Below are 16,175 nucleotides of genomic sequence, written 5' to 3' on the forward strand. Positions count from 1 at the left end.
AGACGATTCTGCCGCTCACAGTGCTCTGCGGTGTGCGCCTTCTGCCAAAGTGGACAGGGAGCGGTGCATAGCTCTGCAGAGCACCGTACCTTCGTCTTTAGCCTCTCTTCTCGTCTACATCTTAGCAAAAAGCTTTTCCACTCTGTCTGGCAAGGAGAAACTGTGCCAGCACAGAAAACATCTCCCATCGTGTTCTAGAGGCTGCACGGAGGTCTGCCGAGTGTTTTGCAAGAAGAGAAAGAAAGTTGTCCAAAACAGCTTGCAATCGAATGTTCATGTGAATAGAAAAGGCAGGAGAGTGGTCAGGTACTGTTTTCTCTCAGTTGGCAAGCTGCGCACACAATCGCAGTGTTGTACAGCTTGTTTCATCACCTTTGCGAAGTTGCCGCACTCTCCGGCTCCGGGAGAAGAAGAAGCTGCTTCTTCGCGCAAAGACGATTCTGCCGCTCACAGTGCTCTGCGGTGTGCGCCTTCTGCCGAAAGAGGTCCGGGAGCGGTGCTTAGCTCTGCAGAGCACCGTACCTTCGTCTTTAGCCTCTCTTCTCGTCTACATCTTAGCAAAAAGCTTTTCCACTCTGTCTGGCAAGGAGAAACTTTGCCAGCACAGAAAACATCTCCCATCGTGTTCTAGAGGCTGCACGGAGGTCTGCCGAGTGTTTTGCAAGAAGAGAAAGAAAGTTGTCCAAAACAGCTTGCAATCGAATGTTCATGTGATTAGAAAAGGCAGGAGAGTGGTCAGGTACTGTTTTCTCTCAGTTGGCAAGCTGCGCACACAATCGCAGTGTTGTACAGCTTGTTTCATCACCTTTGCGAAGTTGCCGCTCTCTCCGGCTCCGGGAGAAGAAGAAGCTGCTTCTTCGCGCAAAGACGATTCTGCCGCTCACAGTGCTCTGCGGTGTGCGCCTTCTGCCGAAAGAGGTCCGGGAGCGGTGCTTAGCTCTGCAGAGCACCTTACCTTCGTCTTTAGCCTCTCTTCTCGTCTACATCTTAGCAAAAAGCTTTTCCACTCTGTCTGGCAAGGAGAAACTGTGCCAGCACAGAAAACATCTCCCATCGTGTTCTAGAGGCTGCACGGAGGTCTGCCGAGTGTTTTGCAAGAAGAGAAAGAAAGTTGTCCAAAACAGCTTGCAATCGAATGTTCATGTGAATAGAAAAGGAAGGAGAGTGGTCAGGTACTGTTTTCTCTCAGTTGGCAAGCTGCGCACACAATCGCAGTGTTGTACAGCTTGTTTCATCACCTTTCCCAAGTTGCCGCTCTCTCCGGCTCCCGGAGACGAAGAAGCTGCTTCTTCGCGCAAAGACGATTCTGCCGCTCACAGTGCTCTGCGGTGTGCGCCTTCTGCCGAAAGAGATCCGGGATCGGTGCTTAGCTCTGCAGAGCACCGTACCTTCGTCTTTAGCCTCTATTCTCGTCTAAATCTTAGCAAAAAGCTTTTCCACTCTGTCTGGCAAGGAAAAACTTTGCCAGCACAGAAAACATCTCCCATCGTGTGCTAGAGGGTGCACGGAGGTCTGCCGAGTGTTTTGCAAGAAGAGAAAGAAAGTTGTCCAAAACAGCTTGCAATCGAATGTTCATGTGAATAGAAAAGGCAGGAGAGTGGTCAGGTACTGTTTTCTCTCAGTTGGCAAGCTGCGCACACAATCGCAGTGTTGTACAGCTTGTTTCATCACCTTTGCGAAGTTGCCACTCTCTCCGGCTCCCGGAGACGAAGAAGCTGCTTCTTCGCGCAAAGACGATTCTGCCGCTCACAGTGCTCTGCGGTGTGCGCCTTCTGCCAAAGTGGACACGGAGCGGTGCATAGCTCTGCAGAGCACCGTACCTTCGTCTTTAGCCTCTCTTCTCGTCTACATCTTAGCAAAAAGCTTTTCCAGTCTGTCTGGCAAGGAGAAACTGTGCCAGCACAGAAAACATCTCCCATCGTGTTCTAGAGGCTGCACGGAGGTCTGCCGAGTGTTTTGCAAGAAGAGAAAGAAAGTTGTCCAAAACAGCTTGCAATCGAATGTTCATGTGATTAGAAAAGGCAGGAGAGTGGTCGGGTACTGTTTTCTCTCAGTTGGCAAGCTGCGCACACAATCGCAGTGTTGTACAGCTTGTTTCATCACCTTTGCGAAGTTGCCGCTCTCTCCGGCTCCGGGAGACGAAGAAGCTGCTTCTTCGCGCAAAGACGATTCTGCCGCTCACAGTGCTCTGCGGTGTGCGCCTTCTGCCGAAAGAGATCCGGGAGCGGTGCTTAGCTCTGCAGAGCACCGTACCTTCGTCTTTAGCCTCTCTTCTCGTCTACATCTTAGCAAAAAGCTTTTCCACTCTGTCTGGCAAGGAGAAACTGTGCCAGCACAGAAAACATCTCCCATCGTGTTCTAGAGGCTGCACGGAGGTATGCCGAGTGTTTTGCAAGAAGAGAAAGAAAGTTGTCCAAAACAGCTTGCAATCGAATGTTCATGTGAATAGAAAAGGCAGGAGAGTGGTCAGGTACTGTTTTCTCTCAGTTGGCAAGCTGCGCACACAATCGCAGTGTTGTACAGCTTGTTTCATCACCTTTGCGAAGTTGCCGCTCTCTCCGGCTCCCGGAGACGAAGAAGCTGCTTCTTCGCGCAAAGACGATTCTGCCGCTCACAGTGCTCTGCGGTGTGCGCCTTCTGCCAAAGTGGACAGGGAGCGGTGCATAGCTCTGCAGAGCACCGTACCTTCGTCTTTAGCCTCTCTTCTCGTCTACATCTTAGCAAAAAGCTTTTCCACTCTGTCTGGCAAGGAGAAACTGTGCCAGCACAGAAAACATCTCCCATCGTGTTCTAGAGGCTGCACGGAGGTCTGCCGAGTGTTTTGCAAGAAGAGAAAGAAAGTTGTCCAAAACAGCTTGCAATCGAATGTTCATGTGAATAGAAAAGGCAGGAGAGTGGTCAGGTACTGTTTTCTCTCAGTTGGCAAGCTGCGCACACAATCGCAGTCTTGTACAGCTTGTTTCATCACCTTTGCGAAGTTGCCGCTCTCTCCGGCTCCGGGAGAAGAAGAAGCTGCTTCTTCGCGCAAAGACGATTCTGCCGCTCACAGTGCTCTGCGGTGTGCGCCTTCTGCCGAAAGAGGTCCGGGAGCGGTGCTTAGCTCTGCAGAGCACCGTACCTTCGTCTTTAGCCTCTCTTCTCGTCTACATCTTAGCAAAAAGCTTTTCCACTCTGTCTGGCAAGGAGAAACTGTGCCAGCACAGAAAACATCTCCCATCGTGTTCTAGAGGCTGCACGGAGGTCTGCCGAGTGTTTTGCAAGAAGAGAAAGAAAGTTGTCCAAAACAGCTTGCAATCGAATGTTCATGTGATTAGAAAAGGCAGGAGAGTGGTCAGGTACTGTTTTCTCTCAGTTGGCAAGCTGCGCACACAATCGCAGTGTTGTACAGCTTGTTTCATCACCTTTGCGAAGTTGCCGCTCTCTCCGGCTCCGGGAGAAGAAGAAGCTGCTTCTTCGCGCAAAGACGATTCTGCCGCTCACAGTGCTCTGCGGTGTGCGCCTTCTGCCGAAAGAGGTCCGGGAGCGGTGCTTAGCTCTGCAGAGCACCGTACCTTTGTCTTTAGCCTCTCTTCTCGTCTACATCTTAGCAAAAAGCTTTTCCACTCTGTCTGGCAAGGAGAAACTGTGCCAGCACAGAAAACATCTCCCATCGTGTTCTAGAGGCTGCACGGAGGTCTGCCGAGTGTTTTGCAAGAAGAGAAAGAAAGTTGTCCAAAACAGCTTGCAATCGAATGTTCATGTGAATAGAAAAGGCAGGAGAGTGGTCAGGTTCTGTTTTCTCTCAGTTGGCAAGCTGCGCACACAATCGCAGTGTTGTACAGCTTGTTTCATCACCTTTGCGAAGCTGCCGCTCTCTCCGGCTCCCGGAGACGAAGAAGCTGCTTCTTCGCGCAAAGACGATTCTGCCGCTCATAGTGCTCTGCATTGTGTGTCTTCTGCCGAAAGAGGTCCGGGAGCGGTGCTTACCTCTGCAGAGCACCGTACCTTCGTCTTTAGCCTCTCTTCTCGTCTACATCTTAGCAAAAAGCTTTTCCACTCTGTCTGGCAAGGAGAAACTGTGCCAGCACAGAAAACATCTCCCATCGTGTTCTAGAGGCTGCACGGAGGTCTGCCGAGTGTTTTGCAAGAAGAGAAAGAAAGTTGTCCAAAACAGCTTGCAATCGAATGTTCATGTGAATAGAAAAGGCAGGAGAGTGGTCAGGTACTGTTTTCTCTCAGTTGGCAAGCTGCGCACACAATCGCAGTGTTGTACAGCTTGTTTCATCACCTTTGCGAAGCTGCCGCTCTTTCCGGCTCCCGGAGACGAAGAAGCTGCTTCTTCGCGCAAAGACGATTCTGCGCTCATAGTGCTCTGCACTGTGTGTCTTCTGCCGAAAGAGGTCCGGGAGCGGAGCTTAGCTCTGCAGAGCACCGTACCTTCGTCTTTAGCCTCTCTTCTCGTCTACATCTTAGCAAAAACCTTTTCCACGCTGTCTGGCAAGGAGAAACTGTGCCAGCACAGAAAACATCTCCCATCGTGTTCTAGAGGCTGCACGGAGGTCTGCCGAGTGTTTTGCAAGAAGAGAAAGAAAGTTGTCCAAAACAGCTTGCAATCGAATGTTCATGTGAATAGAAAAGGCAGGAGAGTGGTCAGGTACTGTTTTCTCTCAGTTGGCAAGCTGCGCACACAATCGCAGTGTTGTACAGCTTGTTTCATCACCTTTGCGAAGCTGCCGCTCTTTCCGGCTCCCGGAGACGAAGAAGCTGCTTCTTCGCGCAAAGACGATTCTGCCGCTCACAGTGCTCTGCACTGTGTGTCTTCTGCCGAAAGAGGTCCGGGAGCGGTGCTTAGCTCTGCAGAGCACCGTACCTTCGTCTTTAGTCTCTCTTCTCGTCTACATATTAGCAAAAACCTTTTCCACTCTGTCTGGCAAGGAGAAACTTTGCCAGCACAGAAAACATCTCCCATCGTGTTCTAGAGGCTGCACGGAGGTCTGCCGAGTGTTTTGCAAGAAGAGAAAGAAAGTTGTCCAAAACAGCTTGCAATCGAATGTTCATGTGAATAGAAAAGGCAGGAGAGTGGTCAGGTACTGTTTTATCTCAGTTGGCAAACTGCGCACACAATCGCAGTCTTGTACAGCTTGTTTCATCACCTTTGCGAAGTTGCCGCTCTCTCCGGCTCCCGGAGACGAAGAAGCTGCTTCTTCGCGCAAAGACGATTCTGCCGCTCACAGTGCTCTGCGGTGTGCGCCTTCTGCCGAAAGAGGTCCGGGAGCGGTGCTTAGCTCTGCAGAGCACCGTACCTTCGTCTTTAGCCTCTCTTCTCGTCTACATCTTAGCAAAAAGCTTTTCCACTCTGTCTGGCAAGGAGAAACTTTGCCAGCACAGAAAACATCTCCCATCGTGTGCTAGAGGCTGCACGGAGGTCTGCCGAGTGTTTTGCAAGAAGAGAAAGAAAGTTGTCCAAAACAGCTTGCAATCGAATGTTCATGTGAATAGAAAAGGCAGGAGAGTGGTCAGGTACTGTTTTCTCTCAGTTGGCAAGCTGCGCACACAATCGCAGTGTTGTACAGCTTGTTTCATCACCTTTGCGAAGCAGCCGCTCTCTCCGGCTCCCGGAGACGAAGAAGCTGCTTCTTCGCGCAAAGACGATTCTGCCGCTCACAGTGCTCTGCGGTGTGCGCCTTCTGCCGAAAGAGGTCCGGGAGCGGTGCTTAGCTCTGCAGAGCACCGTACCTTCGTCTTTAGCCTCTCTTCTCGTCTACATCTTAGCAAAAACCTTTTCCACTCTGTCTGGCAAGGAGAAACTGTGCCAGCACAGAAAACATCTCCCATCGTGTTCTAGAGGCTGCACGGAGGTCTGCCGAGTGTTTTGCAAGAAGAGAAAGAAAGTTGTCCAAAACAGCTTGCAATCGAATGTTCATGTGAATAGAAAAGGCAGGAGAGTGGTCAGGTACTGTTTTCTCTCAGTTGGCAAGCTGCGCACACAATCGCAGTGTTGTACAGCTTGTTTCATCACCTTTGCGAAGTTGCCGCTCTCTCCGGCTCCCGGAGACGAAGAAGATGCTTCTTCGCGCAAAGACGATTCTGACGCTCACAGTGCTCTGCGGTGTGCGCCTTCTGCCGAAAGAGGCCCGGGAGCGGTGCTTAGCTCTGCAGAGCACCGTACCTTCGTCTTTAGCCTCTCTTCTCGTCTACATCTTAGCAAAAAGCTTTTCCACTCTGTCTGGCAAGGAGAAACTTTGCCAGCACAGAAAACATCTCCCATCGTGTTCTAGAGGCTGCACGGAGGTCTGCCGAGTGTTTTGCAAGAAGAGAAAGAAAGTTGTCCAAAACAGCTAGCAATCGAATGTTCATGTGATTAGAAAAGGCAGGAGAGTGGTCGGGTACTGTTTTCTCTCAGTTGGCAAGCTGCGCACACAATCGCAGTCTTGTACAGCTTGTTTCATCACCTTTGCGAAGTTGCCGCTCTCTCCGGCTCCGGGAGACGAAGAAGCTGCTTCTTCGCACAAAGACGATTCTGCCGCTCACAGTGCTCTGCGGTGTGCGCCTTCTGCCGAAAGAGATCCGGGAGCGGTGCTTAGCTCTGCAGAGCACCGTACCTTCGTCTTTAGCCTCTCTTCTCGTCTACATCTTAGCAAAAAGCTTTTCCACTCTGTCTGGCAAGGAGAAACTTTGCCAGCACAGAAAACATCTCCCATCGTGTTCTAGAGGCTGCACGGAGGTCTGCCGAGTGTTTTGCAAGAAGAGAAAGAAAGTTGTCCAAAACAGCTTGCAATCGAAGGTTCATGTGAATAGAAAAGGCAGGAGAGTGGTCAGGTACTGTTTTCTCTCAGTTGGCAAGCTGCGCACACAATCGCAGTGTTGTACAGCTTGTTTCATCACCTTTGCGAAGTTGCCGCTCTCTCCGGCTCCCGGAGACGAAGAAGCTGCTTCTTCGCGCAAAGACGATTCTGCCGCTCACAGTGCTCTGCTTTGTCCGCCTTCTGCCAAAGAGGCCAGGGAGCGGTGCTTAGCTCTGCAGAGCACCGTACCTTCGTCTTTAGCCTCTCTTCTCGTCTACATCTTAGCAAAAAGCTTTTCCACTCTGTCTGGCTAGGAGAAACTGTGCCAGCACAGAAAACATCTCCCATCGTGTTCTAGAGGCTGCACGGAGGTCTGCCGAGTGTTTTGCAAGAAGAGAAAGAAAGTTGTCCAAAACAGCTTGCAATCGAATGTTCATGTGATTAGAAAAGGCAGGAGAGTGGTCAGGTACTGTTTTCTCTCACTTGGCAAGCTGCGCACACAATCGCAGTGTTGTACAGCTTGTTTCATCACCTTTGCGAAGTTGCCGCTCTCTCCGGCTCCCGGAGACGAAGAAGCTGCTTCTTCGCGCAAAGACGATTCTGCCGCTCACAGTGCTCTGCGGTGTGCGCCTTCTGCCGAAAGAGGCCCGGGAGCGGTGCTCAGCTCTGCAGAGCACCGTACCTTCGTCTTTAGCCTCTCTTCTCGTCTACATCTTAGCAAAAAGCTTTTCCACTCTGTCTGGCAAGGAGAAACTTTGCCAGCACAGAAAATATCTCCCATCGTGTTCTAGAGGCTGCACGGAGGTCTGCCGAGTGTTTTGCAAGAAGAGAAAGAAAGTTGTCCAAAACAGCTTGCAATCGAATGTTCATGTGAATAGAAAAGGCAGGAGAGTGGTCAGGTACTGTTTTCTCTCAGTTGGCAAGCTGCGCACACAATCGCAGTCTTGTACAGCTTGTTTCATCACCTTTGCGAAGTTGCCGCTCTCTCTGGCTCCCGGAGACGAAGAAGCTGCTTCTTCGCGCAAAGACGATTCTGCCGCTCACAGTGCTCTGCGGTGTGCGCCTTCTGCCGAAAGAGGTCCGGCAGCGGTGCTTAGCTCTGCAGAGCACCGTACCTTTGTCTTTAGCCTCTCTTCTCGTCTACATCTTAGCAAAAAGCTTTTCCACTCTGTCTGGCAAGGAGAAACTGTGCCAGCACAGAAAACATCTCCCATCGTGTTCTAGAGGCTGCACGGAGGTCTGCCGAGTGTTTTGCAAGAAGAGAAAGAAAGTTGTCCAAAACAGCTTGCAATCGAATGTTCATGTGAATAGAAAAGGCAGGAGAGTGGTCAGGTTCTGTTTTCTCTCAGTTGGCAAGCTGCGCACACAATCGCAGTGTTGTACAGCTTGTTTCATCACCTTTGCGAAGTTGCTGCTCTCTCCGGCTCCCGGAGACGAAGAAGCTGCTTCTTCGCGCAAAGACGATTCTGCCGCTCATAGTGCTCTGCACTGTGTGTCTCCTGCCGAAAGAGATCCGGGAGCGGTGCTTAGCTCTGCAGAGCACCGTACCTTCGTCTTTAGCCTCTCTTCTCGTCTACATCTTAGCAAAAAGCTTTTCTACTCTGTCTGGCAAGGAGAAACTTTGCCAGCACAGAAAACATCTCCCATCGTGTTCTAGAGGCTGCACGGAGGTCTGCCGAGTGTTTTGCAAGAAGAGAAAGAAAGTTGTCCAAAACAGCTTGCAATCGAATGTTCATGTGAATAGAAAAGGAAGGAGAGTGGTCAGGTACTGTTTTCTCTCAGTTGGCAAGCTGCGCACACAATCGCAGTGTTGTACAGCTTGTTTCATCACCTTTCCCAAGTTGCCGCACTCTCCGGCTCACGGAGACGAAGAAGCTGCTTCTTCGCGCAAAGACGATTCTGCCGCTCACAGTGCTCTGCGGTGTGCGCCTTCTGCCGAAAGAGGCCCGGGAGCGGTGCTTAGCTCTGCAGAGCACCGTACCTTCGTCTTTAGCCTCTCTTCTCGTCTACATCTTAGCAAAAAGCTTTCCCACTCTGTCTGGAAAGGAAAAACTTTGCCAGCACAGAAAACATCTCCCATCGTGTGCTAGAGGCTGCACTGAGGTCTGCCGAGTGTTTTGCAAGAAGAGAAAGAAAGTTGTCCAAAACAGCTTGCAATCGAATGTTCATGTGAATAGAAAAGGCAGGAGAGTGGTCAGGTACTGTTTTCTCTCACTTGGCAAGCTGCGCACACAATCGCAGTGTTGTAGAGCGTGTTTCATCACCTTTGCGAAGCTGCCGCTCTCTCCGGCTCCCGGAGACGAAGAAGCTGCTTCTTCGCGCAAAGACGATTCTGCCGCTCACAGTGCTCTGCGGTGTGCGCCTTCTGCCGAAAGAGATCCGGGAGCGGTGCTTAGCTCTGCAGAGCACCGTACCTTCGTCTTTAGCCTCTCTTCTCGTCTACATCTTAGCAAAAAGCTTTTCCACTCTGTCTGGCTAGGAGAAACTGTGCCAGTACAGAAAACATCTCCCATCGTGTTCTAGAGGCTGCACGGAGGTCTGCCGAGTGTTTTGCAAGAAGAGAAAGAAAGTTGTTCAAAACAGCTTGCAATCGAATGTTCATGGGAATAGAAAAGGCAGGAGAGTGGTCAGGTACTGTTTTCTCTCAGTTGACAAACTGCGCACACAATCGCAGTGTTGTACAGCTTGTTTCATCACCTTTGCGAAGTTGCCGCTCTCTCCGGCTCCCAGAGACGAAGAAGCTGCTTCTTCGCGCAAAGACGATTCTGCCGCTCACAGTGCTCTGCGGTGTGCGCCTTCTGCCGAAAGAGGCCAGGGAGCGGTGCTTAGCTCTGCAGAGCACCGTACCTTCGTCTTTAGCCTCTCTTCTCGTCTACATCTTAGCAAAAAGCTTTTCCACTCTGTCTGGCAAGGAGAAACTGTGCCAGCACAGAAAACATCTCCCATCGTGTTCTAGAGGCTGCACGGAGGTCTGCCGAGTGTTTTGCAAGAAGAGAAAGAAAGTTGTCCAAAACAGCTTGCAATCGAATGTTCATGTGAATAGAAAAGGCAGGAGAGTGGTCAGGTACTGTTTTCTCTCAGTTGGCAAGCTGCGCACACAATCGCAGTGTTGTACAGCTTGTTTCATCACCTTTGCGAAGCTGCCGCTCTCTCCGGCTCCCGGAGACGAAGAAGCGGCTTCTTCGCGCAAAGACGATTCTGCCGCTCACAGTGCTCTGCGGTGTGCGCCTTCTGCCGAAAGAGGTCCGGGAGCGGTGCTTAGCTCTGCAGAGCACCGTACCTTCGTCTTTAGCCTCTCTTCTCGTCTACATCTTAGCAAAAAGCTTTTCCACTCTGTCTGGCAAGGAGAAACTGTTCCAGCACAGAAAACATCTCCCATCGTGTTCTAGAGACTGCACGGAGGTCTGCCGAGTGTTTTGCAAGAAGAGAAAGAAAGTTGTCCAAAACAGCTTGCAATCGAATGTTCATGTGATTAGAAATGGCAGGAGAGTGGTCAGGTACTGTTTTCTCTCACTTGCCAAGCTGCGCACACAATCGCATTGTTGTACAGCTTGTTTAATCACCTTTGCGAAGTTGCCGCTCTCTCCGGCTCACGGAGACGAAGAAGCTGCTTCTTCGCGCAAAGAAGATTCTGCCGCTCACAGTGCTCTGCGGTGTGCGCCTTCTGCCGAAAGAGGCCCGGGAGCGGTGCTTAGCTCTGCAGAGCACCGTACCTTCGTCTTTAGCCTCTCTTCTCGTCTACATCTTAGCAAAAACCTTTTCCACTCTGTCTGGCAAGGACAAACTTTGCCAGCACAGAAAACATCTCCCATCGTGTTCTAGAGGCTGCACGGAGGTCTGCCGAGTGTTTTGCAAGAAGAGAAAGAAAGTTGTCCAAAAGAGCTTGCAATCGAATGTTCATGTGAATAGAAAAGGCAGGAGAGTGGTCAGGTACTGTTTTCTCTCAGTTGGCAAGCTGCGCACACAATCGCAGTCTTGTACAGCTTGTTTCATCACCTTTGCGAAGTTGCCGCTCTCTCCGGCTCCCGGAGACGAAGAAGCTGCTTCTTCGCGCAAAGATGATTCTGCCGCTCACAGTGCTCTGCGGTGTGCGCCTTCTGCCGAAAGAGGTCAGGGAGTGGTGCTTAGCTCTGCAGAGCACCGTACCTTTGTCTTTAGCCTCTCTTCTCGTCTACATCTTAGCAAAAAGCTTTTCCACTCTGTCTGGCAAGGAGAAACTGTGCCAGCACAGAAAACATCTCCCATCGTGTTCTAGAGGCTGCACGGAGGTCTGCCGAGTGTTTTGCAAGAAGAGAAAGAAAGTTGTCCAAAACAGCTTGCAATCGAATGTTCATGTGAATAGAAAAGGCAGGAGAGTGGTCAGGTTCTGTTTTCTCTCAGTTGGCAAGCTGCGCACACAATCGCAGTGTTGTACAGCTTGTTTCATCACCTTTGCGAAGTTGCCGCTCTCTCCGGCTCCGGGAGACGAAGAAGCTGCTTCTTCGCGCAAAGACGATTCTGCCGCTCATAGTGCTCTGCACTGTGTGTCTCCTGCCGAAAGAGGTCCGGGAGCGGTGCTTAGCTCTGCAGAGCACCGTACCTTCGTCTTTAGCCTCTCTTCTCGTCTACATCTTAGCAAAAAGCTTTTCTACTCTGTCTGGCAAGGAGAAACTTTGCCAGCACAGAAAACATCTCCCATCGTGTTCTAGAGGCTGCACGGAGGTCTGCCGAGTGTTTTGCAAGAAGAGAAAGAAAGTTGTCCAAAACAGCTTGCAATCGAATGTTCATGTGAATAGAAAAGGCAGGAGAGTGGTCAGGTACTGTTTTCTCTCAGTTGGCAAGCTGCGCACACAATCGCAGTGTTGTACAGCTTGTTTCATCACCTTTCCCAAGTTGCCGCTCCCTCCGGCTCACGGAGACGAAGAAGCTGCTTCTTCGCGCAAAGACGATTCTGCCGCTCACAGTGCTCTGCGGTGTGCGCCTTCTGCCGAAAGAGGCCCGGGAGCGGTGCTTAGCTCTGCAGAGCACCGTACCTTCGTCTTTAGCCTCTCTTCTCGTCTACATCTTAGCAAAAAGCTTTCCCACTCTGTCTGGAAAGGAAAAACTTTGCCAGCACAGAAAACATCTCCCATCGTGTGCTAGAGGCTGCACTGAGGTCTGCCGAGTGTTTTGCAAGAAGAGAAAGAAAGTTGTCCAAAACAGCTTGCAATCGAATGTTCATGTGAATAGAAAAGGCAGGAGAGTGGTCAGGTACTGTTTTCTCTCACTTGGCAAGCTGCGCACACAATCGCAGTGTTGTAGAGCGTGTTTCATCACCTTTGCGAAGTTGCCGCTCTCTCCGGCTCCCGGAGACGAAGAAGCTGCTTCTTCGCGCAAAGACGATTCTGCCGCTCACAGTGCTCTGCGGTGTGCGCCTTCTGCCGAAAGAGATCCGGGAGCGGTGCATAGCTCTGCAGAGCACCGTACCTTCGTCTTTAGCCTCTCTTCTCGTCTACATCTTAGCAAAAAGCTTTTCCACTCTGTCTGGCTAGGAGAAACTGTGCCAGCACAGAAAACATCTCCCATCGTGTTCTAGAGGCTGCACGGAGGTCTGCCGAGTGTTTTGCAAGAAGAGAAAGAAAGTTGTTCAAAACAGCTTGCAATCGAATGTTCATGGGAATAGAAAAGGCAGGAGAGTGGTCAGGTACTGTTTTCTCTCAGTTGGCAAGCTGCGCACACAATCGCAGTGTTGTACAGCTTGTTTCATCACCTTTGCGAAGTTGCCGCTCTCTCCGGCTCCCGGAGACGAAGAAGCTGCTTCTTCGCGCAAAGACGATTCTGCCGCTCACAGTGCTCTGCGGTGTGCGCCTTCTGCCGAAAGAGGCCCGGGAGCGGTGCTTAGCTCTGCAGAGCACCGTACCTTCGTCTTTAGCCTCTCTTCTCGTCTACATCTTAGCAAAAAGCTTTTCCACTCTGTCTGGCAAGGAGAAACTGTGCCAGCACAGAAAACATCTCCCATCGTGTTCTAGAGGCTGCACGGAGGTCTGCCGAGTGTTTTGCAAGAAGAGAAAGAAAGTTGTCCAAAACAGCTAGCAATCGAATGTTCATGTGAATAGAAAAGGCAGGAGAGTGGTCAGGTACTGTTTTCTCTCAGTTGGCAAGCTGCGCACACAATCGCAGTCTTGTACAGCTTGTTTCATCACCTTTGCGAAGTTGCCGCTCTCTCCGGCTCCCGGAGACGAAGAAGCTGCTTCTTCGCGCAAAGACGATTCTGACGCTCACAGTGCTCTGCGGTGTGCGCCTTCTGCCAAAAGAGGCCCGGGAGCGGTGCTTAGCTCTGCAGAGCACCGTACCTTCGTCTTTAGCCTCTCTTCTCGTCTACATCTTAGCAAAAAGCTTTTCCACTCTGTCTGGCAAGGAGAAACTTTGCCAGCACAGAAAACATCTCCCATCGTGTTCTAGAGGCTGCACGGAGGTCTGCCGAGTGTTTTGCAAGAATAGAAAGAAAGTTGTCCAAAACAGCTTGCAATCGAATGTTCATGTGATTAGAAAAGGCAGGAGAGTGGTCGGGTACTGTTTTCTCTCAGTTGGCAAGCTGCGCACACAATCGCAGTGTTGTACAGCTTGTTTCATCACCTTTGCGAAGTTGCCGCTCTCTCCGGCTCCGGGAGACGAAGAAGCTGCTTCTTCGCGCAAAGACGATTCTGCCGCTCACAGTGCTCTGCGGTGTGCGCCTTCTGCCGAAAGAGATCCGGGAGCGGTGCTTAGCTCTGCAGAGCACCGTACCTTCGTCTTTAGCCTCTCTTCTCGTCTACATCTTAGCAAAAAGCTTTTCCACTCTGTCTGGAAAGGAAAAACTTTGCCAGCACAGAGAACATCTCCCATCGTGTTCTAGAGGCTGCACGGAGGTCTGCCGAGTGTTTTGCAAGAAGAGAAAGAAAGTTGTCCAAAACAGCTTGCAATCGAATCTTCATGTGAATAGAAAAGGCAGGAGAGTGGTCAGGTACTGTTTTCTCTCAGTTGGCAAGCCGCGCACACACTCGCAGTCTTGTACAGCTTGTTTCATCACCTTTGCGAAGTTGCCGCTCTCTCCGGCTCCCGGAGACGAAGAAGCTGCTTCTTCGCGCAAAGACGATTCTGCCGCTCACAATGCTCTGCGGTGTGCGCCTTCTGCCGAAAGAGGTCCGGGAGCGGTGCTTAGCTCTGCAGAGCACCGTACCTTCGTCTTTAGCCTCTCTTCTCGTCTACATCTTAGCAAAAAGCTTTTCCACTCTGTCTGGCAAGGAGAAACTTTGCCAGCACAGAAAACATCTCCCATCGTGTTCTAGAGGCTGCACGGAGGTCTGCCGAGTGTTTTGCAAGAAGAGAAAGAAAGTTGTCCAAAACAGCTAGCAATCGAATGTTCATGTGAATAGAAAAGGCAGGAGAGTGGTCAGGTACTGTTTTCTCTCAGTTGGCAAGCTGCGCACACAATCGCAGTGTTGTACAGCTTGTTTCATCACCTTTGCGAAGTTGCCGCTCTCTCCGGCTCCCGGAGACGAAGAAGCTGCTTCTTCGCGCAAAGACGATTCTGCCGCTCACAGTGCTCTGCGGTGTGCGCCTTCTGCCGAAAGAGGCCCGGGAGCGGTGCTTAGCTCTGCAGAGCACCGTACCTTCGTCTTTAGCCTCTCTTCTCGTCTACATCTTAGCAGAAACCTTTTCCACTCTGTCTGGCAAGGAGAAACTGTGCCAGCACAGAAAACATCTCCCATCGTGTTCTAGAGGCTGCACGGAGGTCTGCCGAGTGTTTTGCAAGAAGAGAAAGAAAGTTGTCCAAAACAGCTTGCAATCGAATGTTCATGTGATTAGAAAAGGCAGGAGAGTGGTCGGGTACTGTTTTCTCTCAGTTGGCAAGCTGCGCACACAATCGCAGTGTTGTACAGCTTGTTTCATCACCTTTGCGAAGTTGCCGCTCTCTCCGGCTCCGGGAGACGAAGAAGCTGCTTCTTCGCGCAAAGACGATTCTGCCGCTCACAGTGCTCTGCGGTGTGCGCCTTCTGCCGAAAGAGATCCGGGAGCGGTGCTTAGCTCTGCAGAGCACCGTACCTTCGTCTTTAGCCTCTCTTCTCGTCTACATCTTAGCAAAAAGCTTTTCCACTCTGTCTGGCAAGGAGAAACTTTGCCAGCACAGAAAACATCTCCCATCGTGTTCTAGAGGCTGCACGGAGGTCTGCCGAGTGTTTTGCAAGAAGAGAAAGAAAGTTGTCCAAAACAGCTTGCAATCGAATGTTCATGTGAATAGAAAAGGCAGGAGAGTGGTCAGGTACTGTTTTCTCTCAGTTGGCAAGCTGCGCACACAATCGCAGTGTTGTACAGCTTGTTTCATCACCTTTGCGAAGTTGCCGCTCTCTCCGGCTCCCGGAGACGAAGAAGCTGCTTCTTCGCGCAAAGACGATTCTGCCGCTCACAGTGCTCTGCTTTGTGCGCCTTCTGCCAAAGAGGCCCGGGAGCGGTGCTTAGCTCTGCAGAGCACCGTACCTTCGTCTTTAGCCTCTCTTCTCGTCTACATCTTAGCAAAAAGCTTTTCCACTCTGTCTGGCAAGGAGAAACTGTGCCAGCACAGAAAACATCTCCCATCGTGTTCTAGAGGCTGCACGGAGGTCTGCCGAGTGTTTTGCAAGAAGAGAAAGAAAGTTGTCCAAAACAGCTTGCAATCGAATGTTCATGTGAATAGAAAAGGCAGGAGAGTGGTCAGGTACTGTTTTCTCTCAGTTGGCAAGCTGCGCACACAATCGCAGTGTTGTACAGCTTGTTTCATCACCTTTGCGAAGCTGCCGCTCTCTCCGGCTCCCGGAGACGAAGAAGCTGCTTCTTCGCGCAAAGACGATTCTGCCGCTCACAGTGCTCTGCTTTGTGCGCCTTCTGCCAAAGAGGCCAGGGAGCGGTGCATAGCTCTGCAGAGCACCGTACCTTCGTCTTTAGCCTCTCTTCTCGTCTACATCTTAGCAAAAAGCTTTTCCACTCTGTCTGGCAAGGAGAAACTGTGCCAGCACAGAAAACATCTCCCATCGTGTTCTAGAGGCTGCACACAGGTCTGCCGAGTGTTTTGCAAGAAGAGAAAGAAAGTTGTCCAAAACAGCTTGCAATCGAATGTTCATGTGAATAGAAAAGGCAGGAGAGTGGTCAGGTTCTGTTTTCTCTCAGTTGGCAAGCTGCGCACACAATCGCAGTGTTGTACAGCTAGTTTCATCACCTTTGCGAAGCTGCCGCTCTCTCCGGCTCCCGGAGAGGAAGAAGCGGCTTCTTCGCGCAAAGACGATTCTGCCGCTCATAATGCTCTGCACTGTGTGTCTTCTGCCGAAAGACACCAGGGAGCGGCGCATAGCTCTGCAGAGCACCTTACCTTCGTCTTTAGCCTCTCTTCTCGTCTACATCTTAGCAAAAACCTTTTCCACTCTGTCTGGCAAGGAGAAA

This window comes from Melozone crissalis, unplaced genomic scaffold (genome assembly GCF_028551555.1).
Source record: "Melozone crissalis strain CALT ecotype California unplaced genomic scaffold, PUWL_Pcris_2 ptg000111l_1, whole genome shotgun sequence".
NCBI classification, from domain to species: domain Eukaryota; kingdom Metazoa; phylum Chordata; class Aves; order Passeriformes; family Passerellidae; genus Melozone; species Melozone crissalis.